Here is a 9,444-nt window from a genome sequence, read left to right on the forward strand (position 1 = left end):
GCCATTAGAAAAAGAGCTACAATTCCATATTTTCTCACAAAGCAGCTACCAAGTGCTTTACAGACTAATAAAGGAATATCTCCTCATGTAGATGAAACTGTATTACATTTTAATTCTGAGATGCATGAAAAAGGATTTTCCATCTCACACTAAACAATAAAACTCAAGTTAGAAGAACTTGACAAACCTCTTGGAACTGATAAAAAGAAATATCAAAGCATTTGAGATGTCAGGCTCATCCACACATAATGCGGGACTATTGTCAAAGCATGAAATAACAATTTGACTGAAGCTTCCTGCTGAGTTTGAATAGGATCTGCTTTACTTCTAGTTACATCTGATTCAACTGAGAAAAAAATTATGAATTTGGTCAAATAAAAAATGCTGAAAAGACAGCAGTATCCTTTGACATGCCTTTAAATTATAATGAAAATGATAAGGGTGATAAAGAGATGAATAGCATAAGCAGATGATACAAGAGCAGTAATTGCTGCTTTATGATGCTTTGCATAAACTGTAGTTAGCCAAATAATAACAGAACTTACTTAGTTATAAAAACCACAGAACAATACCTGACAATGATACACTCCTCAAAGATGTTATTAGGCATGCACACACACATAAAAAATGCACAACAATGTTTGAGCAAATGGAGAACTGACTAAATATCAACTAGAAAAGACAGGCAGGTCAATCTTAAAGAATACGTTGGAATTTTCCAGGAGGATAAAGAAGGATTCCAGGGAAGAGCATTACAGAGATACGGAAGACCATAAACCCATTTAGAAAAAGACACAGATCCAGTTGGAGATGAGTTTTTCATGGCAAGGGACATGTCTGCTTGACCACACTCTTAATAGGACTGGCTGAGCCACTGCAGGTGGTGAAGAGATCTGTTTGCTCATGGAGCCCATTGGTGAGAAGACGGACTAAATCATACCTTTTAAGGTGTCATCTGCTGTTGCTTCCTATTGAAATGGAGCTTGAAGGATATTAAGGAATGATTAGAAAAAAAGAAAGGAAGAAAGAAAGAAAGACACAGATGGGCTCAGGGGGTCTGAAGCTTGAGTTTACTTCAGACAGACTTCAGACAACTTTATTCTCAACCAGATCCTTGTTATATACCACAGGATGTCAATAGATATGCAGGCATTTCCTGAGGGAGCAAGATTCTTATCTCACAGTGTTCTTCATACTTAACATAACTGTTTTGGGTAAACATTCTCTTCCTCCCAGACTGCTCTACATAACAATCTCCACAGTTTACTGCTGCCATCCTGAGGCCAGCAGCTTGCAACAAATTCTGTAGGTCTTGCTTTAAACTCTTGGCTTCTACATTTCCCCCTTTTTATTTTATAAGCCGAGGAAAACAAGAATCACCTTTTTAGGGTGACTATAAACAGAGGTGACCGCGCCTGTCTTAGGTTGCCCTTAGGCTCTGAAAGGTCTTACGCATCATTGGCTGCCAGTCAAGCTCTCTGACTTTGATTCAGGAGGGAGCCAACGAGTTTTTGCAAGAATCACCTTTTTCTTTGTTGTTAAACACAGCTGAGGAGGAAGCGAAGTATAAACAGCCCCAAACCTAAGATTTTTTAGCTCTTGGGTAAGTGATTGTGTAACATTACTTCCATAGGCTATATGTAGATTATTCTAATTTACATTCTAATATCCCTTTTTTGTAATTCTAAGATATCAGGACTTAAACTATCTGAAAGCCTTAAAAGATGCCTATTCCCTTTTCCCATTCTATTTCAAACAAGCCATATGTTAAAAGAGGGTAATACAAAAACTGCTCTTATTCCTTTTACACTTTAAACTTTGTAAAAAATTTAAATTATGCATTTGATCTCCAATATGAACCAATGTCATTTCTATATCATTTAGTCTATTATTAGTTTGCTCATCAATGAGATTGTCTATGCCACAGTTCATTGGTGTTTTTCTAACAATGCTGCATCCGTATAGTTTGTTGCAATGCTGTTCCAGTGACTGCAGCCACTGTGATGCTTCCAATGATTCTAATGACAGATGCAATAATGAATCCAATTAGTCTATTAGTCCTTTTTAGATATTCTTTTGCCAAATGGATCAGTATATGTGTTTCTGGAGAGGATTGCAAAGATCTTGACATCTGCACCGGCAGCCAAATACCTCTTCTCCTTGCTGCTATAATTGTCTCATTTTCCTGAAACATAAATGCTTGGGGACAAGTGAATAGAGAATAATTTTCACAATTAGAAGTTTGATTTCTTATATGCATATGAACTTTAACAAGTATATATGGATCTCTAATGCATATTTGTATATAGTGTTTATGGCTGCTAAAGAGAAGTTATAGTTACTAGAATTCACTATGAAAATTAGTCCCAGTCTTAGGAAAATTCTGCATAAATTTCTCTGAATAATGTATTTATCATCCCAAATCATGGCACAAATCATCCTCTTTGTAATAACTCTGGTTTAGCTTGCCTATCCATATAGTCTGAGTTATCTTCAACCCCAAGGGGGAATCTTACAATTCCATAGGAATCATTAATTATGATAAATGCTTGATCCATATGACATGACTGCCATCCATTCCAACTTTCTTTCCCACCTAACAGGCAAGTATCCTTTGTATACACATTTAAGCATATAGGTCTTTCTAAAAATGGAATTAAATTTGACACCAGTTTTCTTCTTACTGGACCTGGGAATCCTAAACTTGTATTTAGGTTATTTTGGTAAAGTTGGATTGGCCCATGTTAGTGCTCACAGAAAATCCCAGTAAGTATAAATATGTCCCTGTCCTTCAGCAATCAAAATTGTATGTCCTATAGTATACATTACCCATTTAGTTATTTTTTGTCCAGGTCGACATGTCTGGGTTTTATTCTCTTCGAGGGAGTCCAAACTGAAGTTCCATCATCTGCAATGACAAGAGCAAATCCCCTACCCCACACCTTTACCATTCCTGGTTTCCATAAATCATCTTTAACATCTTTCCAATAGATTGGCTGCAGCTGCAGTTCTGTTTGGGATATATCATTTTTCTTTTCCAAATTGCTAAAATGTTGTTCTGCTGGAGTCTGTGATGAATTATCATAAATATTTAAAAATTTAGAGTAGGCCCACGCCCTGCCATCCAGCCCACCCACCCTCCTCTCCTTCTTTGTCCACCGGCATGCCATGCGGCGCCCAAGCCCCACCCTCCCTCCTCTCCCTCCTCCCCCTTCTGCTCAGGCAGTGCTCCATCCGCCATCTTATCCTTCCCTTTCTCCTCCTGCTCCAGCGGCTCTCCAACCACCACTGTGCCCTCTTCCACCTTCACTGGTTCCTCCGCCACCGGCCTCGACAGACTTGCCACCCTCACATTTCCTCCTTCAGAACAGCTACTGGGGGAGTGGAGACAATACAGAGCAGCTCCCGGAGCCATGACGGAGAACAAAGGGACGGCGTACCCCATCCTGGAATGGCTGATGGTATAGGAGAACCAGCTCTGGTGAGATCGCCGAGGGGTGCGAGCTTTCCCGGGTGGGACAGCAAGTGGCCGGAGTCCCTCCCTTCCTCCTTCCCAGGCCAGCTGGCAGAATTGGGCAGGCAGTCCCCTTGGGCCGCAGTGGCTGGCACCCCCACCACGCGAGGCCCCCCGGACCAACTGAGAGAGTTGGGGCAGAAATCCCCAGACTGCGGAGAATGGTGACCCGGGGGTCCCTTCCAAACATGTGGCTTCCCGGTCCGGCTGGGAACAGTGCACTCTCCTGGGCTGTGGTAGCGGGTGCCCTCCCGCCACACTTGGCACCCTGGGCCAACTAGGAAATTCAGTCAGGCGCTCTCCTGTGCTGCGGCAGCCAGCGACCCTCCCCACATTCGGACCCCCGGGCCGGCTGGCACTCTTCCAAGCCGCTTCGGCTGCCGAAACTCCCCCACGGCGAGAGTTTTGCAAAGTTAAAGGACCCACAGCACCTTTTACTGGTGGGACCTGTAGACAAACGTGTGCCACGAGCGCCACCTACTGGGCAGGATAAGAAAAACAGAACCCAGAGATTTCACAGAAAAATCTTACAACCTTGTTGGGTCCGACACCCAGGGAAATCTCACTAAATGCCCAGACGCCAGCAGAAGATAACGGTCCACGCTCAGAAGATTGAGAATATGGCCCAGTCAAAAGAACAAACCAATAGTTCAAATGAGATACAGGAGCTGAGACAACTAATGCTGAATATACGAACAGAAATGGAAAACCTCTTCAAACGAAATTGATAAATTGAGGGAGGACATGAAGAAGACATGGGCTGAACAAAAAGAAGAAGTGGAAAAACTGAAAAAACAAATCACAGAGCTTATGGAAGTGAAGGATAAAGTAGAAAAGATGGAAAAAACAATGGATACCTACAATGGTAGATTTAAAGAGACAGAAGATAGAATTAGTGATTTGGAGGATGGAACATCTGAATTCCAAAAAGAAACAGAAACTATCGGGAAAAGAAAGGAAAAATTTGAACACAGTATCAGGGAACTCAAGGACAATATGAACTGCACAAATATACATGTTGTGGGTGTCCCAGAAGGAGAAGAGAAGGGAAAAGGAGGAGAAAAACTAATGGAAGAAATTATCACTGAAAATTTCCCAACTCTTATGAAAGACCTAAAATTACAGATCCAAGAAGTGCAGTGAACCCCAAAGAGAATAGATCCAAATAGGTGTTTTCCAAGACATTCACTAGATAGAATGTCAGAGCTCAAAGAGAAAGAGAGGATCTTGAGAGCAGCGAGAGAGAAGCAATCCATCACATACAATGGAAACCCAGTAAGACTATGTGTACATTTCTCAGCAGAAACCATGGAAGCTAGAAGACAGTGGGATGATATATTTAAATTACTAAAAGAGAAAAACTGCCAACCAAGACTCCTATATCCAGCAAAATTATCCTTCAAAAATGAGGGAGAAATTAAAACATTCTCAGACAAAAAAGTCACTGACAGAATTTGTGACCAAGAGACCAGCTCTGCAAGAAATACTAAAGGGAGCACTAGAGTCAGATACAAAAAGACAAAAGAGAGAGGTATGGAGAAGAGTGCAGAAGGAAGGAAAATCAGATATGATATATAAAATACAAAAGGCAAAATGTTAGAGGAAAATCTTATCCAAACAGTAATAACACTAAATGTTAATGGACTGAATTCTCCAATCAAAAGACATAGATAGGCAGAATGGATTAAAAAACAGGATCCTTCTATATGCTGTCTACAGGAAACACATCTTAGACCCAAAGATAAACATAAGTTGAAAGTGAAAGGTTAGGAAAAGATATTTCATGCAAATAACAACCAGAAAAGAGCAGGAGTGGCTATATTAATAACCAACAAATTAAACTTCAAATGTAAAACAGTTAAAAGAGACAAAGAAGGACACTACATACTAATAAAAAGAACAATTAAACAAGAAGACATAACAATCATAAATATTTACGCACTGAACCAGAATGCCCCAAAATACGTGAGGAATACACTGCAAACACTGAAAAGGGAAATAGACACATATACCATAATAGTTGGAGACTTCAATTCACCACTCTCATCAATGGACAGAACATCTAGACAAAGGATCAATAAAGAAATAGAGAATCTGAATATTACTATTAATGAGCTAGACTTAACAGACATTTGTAGGACATTACATCCCACAACAGCAGGATACACCTTTTTCTCAAGTGCTCATGGATCATTCTCAAAGATAGACCATATGCTGGGTCACAAAGCAAGTCTTAACAAATTTAAAACGATTGAAATCATACACAACACTTTCTCAGATCATAAAGGAATGAAGTTGGAAATCAATAATAGGTGGAGTGCCAGAAAATTCACAAATATATAGAGGCTCAACAACACACTCTTAAACAACGAGTGGGTCAAAGAAGAAATTGGAAAAGAAATTAGTAAATACCTAGAGGCGAATGAAAATGAAAACACAACATATCAAAACTTATGGGACGCAGCAAAGGCAGTGCTAAGAGCGAAATTTATTGCCCTAAATGCCTTTATCAGAAAAGAAGAAAAGGCAAAAATTCAAGAATTAACTGTCCACTGGGAAGAACTAGAGAAAGAACAGCAAACTAATCCCAAAGCAAGCAAAAGGAAAGTAATAACAAAGATTAGAGCACAAATAAATGAAATTGAAAACATGAAAACAGTAGAGAAAATCAATAAGACCAGAAGTTGGTGCTATGAGAAATTCAATAAGATTGATGGGCCTTTAGCAAGATTGACAAAAAGAAGAAGAGAGAGGATGCAAATAAATAAGATCAGAAATGGAAGAGGAGACATAACTACTGACCTCACAGAAATAAAGGAGGTAATAACAGGATACTATGAACAACTTTATGCTAATAAATGCAACAATTTAGATGTAATGGACGGGTTCCTGGAAAGACATGAACAACCAACTTTGACTCAAGAAGAAATAGATGACCTCAACAAACCAATCATAAGTAAAGAGATTGAATTAGTCATTCAAAAGCTCCCTAAAAAGAAAAGTCCAGGACCAGACGGCTTCACATGTGAAGTCTATCAAACATTCCAGAAAGAATTAGTACCAACTCTCCTCAAACTCTTCAAAATAATCGAAGTGGAGGGAAAACTACCTAATTCATTCTATGAAGCCAACATCACCCTCATACCAAAACCAGGCAAAGATATTACAAAAAAAGAAAACTACAGACCAATCTCTCTAATGAATACAGATGCAAAAATCCTCAATAAAATTCTAGCAAATCATATCCAACAACACATTAAAAGAATTATACATCATGACCAAGTAGGATTCATCCCAGGTATGCAAGGATGGTTCAACATAAGAAAATCAATTAATGTAATACACCATATCAACAAATCAAAGCAGAAAAATCACATGATCATCTCAATTGATGCAGAGAAGGCATTTGACGAGATTCAACATCCCTTCCTGTTGAAAACACTTCAAAAGATAGGAATACAAGGGAACTTCCTTAAAATGATAGAGGGAATATATGAAAAACCCACAGCTAATATCGTCCTCAATGTGGAAAAATTGAAAACTTTCCCCCTAAAATCAGGAACAAGACAAGGATGTCCACTATCACCACTATTATTCAACATTGTGTTGGAAGATCTAGCCAAAGCAATTAGACAAAAAAAGAAATACAAGGCATCAAAATTGGAAAAGAAGAAGTAAAACTATCACTGTTTGCAGATGATATGATACTATACGTAGAAAACCCGGAAAAATCCACAACAAAATTACTAGAGCTAATAAATGAGTACAGCAAAGTAGCAGGTTACAAGATCAACATTCAAAAATCTGTAGCATTTCTATACAGTAGTAATGAACAAGCTGAGGGGGAAATCAAGAAATGAATCCCATTTACAATCGCAACTAAAAAAATAAAATACCTAGGAATAAATTTAACTAAAGAGACAAAAAACCTATATAAAGAAAACTACAAAAAACTGCTAAAAGAAATCACAGAAGACCTAAATAGATGGAAGGGCATACCGTGTTCATGGATTGGAAGACTAAATATAATTAAGATGTCAATCCTACCTAAACTGATCTACAGATTCAATGCAATACCAATCAAAATCCCAAAAACTTATTTTTCAGAATTAGAAAAACCAATAAGCAAATTTATCTGGAAGGGCAGGGTGCCCCGAATTGCTAAAAACATCTTGAGGGAAAAAAAACGAAGCTGGAGGTCTCACGATGCCGGACTTTAAGGCATATTATGAAGCCACAGTGGTCAAAACAGCATGGTATTGGCATAAAGATAGATATATTGACCAATGGAATCGAATAGAGTGCTCAGATATAGACCCTCTCATCTATGGACATTTGATCTTTGATAAGGCAGTCAAGCCAACTCACCTGGGACAGAACAGTCTCTTCAATAAATGGTGCCTAGAGAACTGGATATCCATATGTAAAAGAATGAAAGAAGACCCGTATCTCACACCTTATACAAAAGTTAACTCAAAATGGATCAAGATCTAAACATTAGGTCTAAGACCATAAAACAGAGGAAAATGTAGGGATATATCTTTTGAATCTTACAACTGGAGGTGGTTTTATGGACCTTAAACCTAAAGCAAGAGCACTGAAGAAGGAAATAAATAAATGGGAGCTCCTTAAAATTAAACACTTTTGTGCATCAAAGAACTTTATCAAGAAAGTAGAAAGACAGCCTACACAATGGGAGACAATATTTGGAAATGACATATCAGATAAAAGTCTAGTATCCAGAATTTATAAAGAGATTGTTCAACTCAACAACAAAAAGACAGCCAACCCAATTACAAAATGGGAAAAAGACTTGAACAGACACCTACCTGAAGAGGAAATACGAATGTCCAAGAGGCACATGAAGAGATGCTCAATGTCCCTGGCCATTAGAGAAATGCAAATCAAAACCACAATGAGATATCATCTCACACCCACCAGAATGGCCATTATCAACAAAACAGAAAATGACAAGTGCTGGAGAGGATGCGGAGAAAGAGGCACACTTATCCACTGTTGGTGGGAATGTCAAATGGTGCAACCACTGTGGAAGGCAGTTTGGCGGTTCCTCAAAAAGCTGAATATAGAATTGCCACACGACCCAGCAATACCATTGCTAGGTATCTACTCAAAGGACTTAAGGGCAAAGACACAAATGGACATTTGCACACCAATGTTTATAGCAGCATTATATACAATTGCAAAGCAATGGAAACAGCCAAAATGTCCATCAACAGAAGAATGGCTAAACAAACTGTGGTATATACATGCGATGGGGTATTATGCAGCTTTAAGACAAGATAAACTTATGAAGCATGTAATAACATGGATGGACCTAGAGAACATTATGCTGTGTGAGACTAGCCAAAAACTAAAGGACAAATACTGTATGGTCCCACTGATGTGAACAGATATTCGAGAATAAACTTGAACTATGTCATTGGTAACAGAGTCCAGCAGGAGTTAGAAACAGGGTAAGATAATGGGTAATTGGAGCCGAAGGGATACAGACTGTGCAACCGGAGTAGATACAAAAACTCAAAAATGGACAGCACAATAATACCTAATTGTAAAGTAATCATGTTAAAACACTGAATGAAGCTGCATCTGAGCTATAGGGTTTTCTTTTTTTTTTTTTACTATTATTACTACTTTTATTTCTTTTCTCTATATTAACATTCTATATCTTTTTCTGTTGTGTTGCTAGTTCTTCTAAACTGATGCAAATGTACTAAGAAACGATGATCATGCATCTATGTGATGATGTTAAGAATTACTGACTGCATATGTAGAATTGTATGATTTCTAAATGTTGTGTTAATTTCTTTTTTTCCACTAATTAATAAAAAAATTTAGAGTGAAGAATGCCTTTGCTAATTGATCTTTAGGAGTAATTATTTTCATAACATCATCCTCCTGATCATTGTCTG

The sequence above is a fragment of the Tamandua tetradactyla genome, chromosome 14, assembly GCF_023851605.1.
Source record: "Tamandua tetradactyla isolate mTamTet1 chromosome 14, mTamTet1.pri, whole genome shotgun sequence".
NCBI classification, from domain to species: Eukaryota; Metazoa; Chordata; class Mammalia; order Pilosa; family Myrmecophagidae; genus Tamandua; species Tamandua tetradactyla.